A 1,174-nucleotide genomic window follows, 5' to 3' on the forward strand; every position below is an offset into this window, starting at 1 on the left:
CAAACAACCCCATCAAAAAGTGAGCATAGGATATGAACAGACACTTCTCAAAAGAAGACACTCATACAGCCAACAGATACATGAAAAAATGCTCATCATCACTCGCCATCAGGGAAATAAAATTCAAAACCACAATGAGATACCATCTCACACCAGTTAGAATGGCAATCATTAAAAAATCAGGAAACAACAAGTGCTGGAGAGGATGTGGAGAAAAAGGAACACTTTTACACTGTTGGTGGGACTGTAAACTAGTTTAATCATTGTGGAAAACAGTGTGGCAATTCCTCAAGGATCTAGAAGTAGAAATACCTTTTGACCCAGCCATCCCATTACTGGGGATATACCCAAAGAATTATAAGGCATGCTGCTATAAAGACGCATGCACACGTATGTTTATTGCGGCACCATTCACAATAACAAAGACTTGGAATCAACTCAAATGTCCATCAGTGACAAACTGGATTAAGAAAATGTGGCACATATACATCATGGAATACTATGCAGCCATAAAAAAGGATGAGTTCATGTCCTTTGTAGGGACATGGATGCAGCTGGAAACCATCATTCTCAGCAAACGATCGCAAGAACAGAAAACCAAATACCGCATGTTCTCACTCATAGGTAGGAATTGAACAATGAGATCACTTGGACAAAGGAAGGGGAACATCACACACCAGGTCCTATTATAGGGAAGGTGGACAGGGGAGGGATAGCATTAGGAGATATACCTAATGTAAATGATGAGTTAATGGGTGCAGCACACCAACATGGCACATGTATACATATGCAACAAAAAACCTGCACATTGTGCACATATACCCTAAAACTTAAAGTGTAATAAAAAAATAAATGAATCAAAAAGTTGGCTCTTTGAAAAGAGAAATAAAATTGATAGACCATTGATGAGATCAACAAAAAAATAAGAGAGACGATCTAAATAAACTTAATTTGAAACAAAATGGGAGAAATTACAACTGATAGCACAGAAACACAAAAGACTATTCAAGTCTACTATTAATACCTTTATGTAAATAAACTAAAAAATCCAGAGGAGATGGATAATCTCCTAGAAATAAACAACCCTCCTAGATTAAACAAGGAAAGTATAGAGTCTCTGAAAAGACCAAACAAGCAGTGAGATTGGAGTGGTAATAAAAAATTTACCAAAAAA

Source organism: Mandrillus leucophaeus, unplaced genomic scaffold (assembly GCF_000951045.1).
Source record: "Mandrillus leucophaeus isolate KB7577 unplaced genomic scaffold, Mleu.le_1.0 Scaffold176, whole genome shotgun sequence".
Classification (NCBI taxonomy): Eukaryota; Metazoa; Chordata; class Mammalia; order Primates; family Cercopithecidae; genus Mandrillus; species Mandrillus leucophaeus.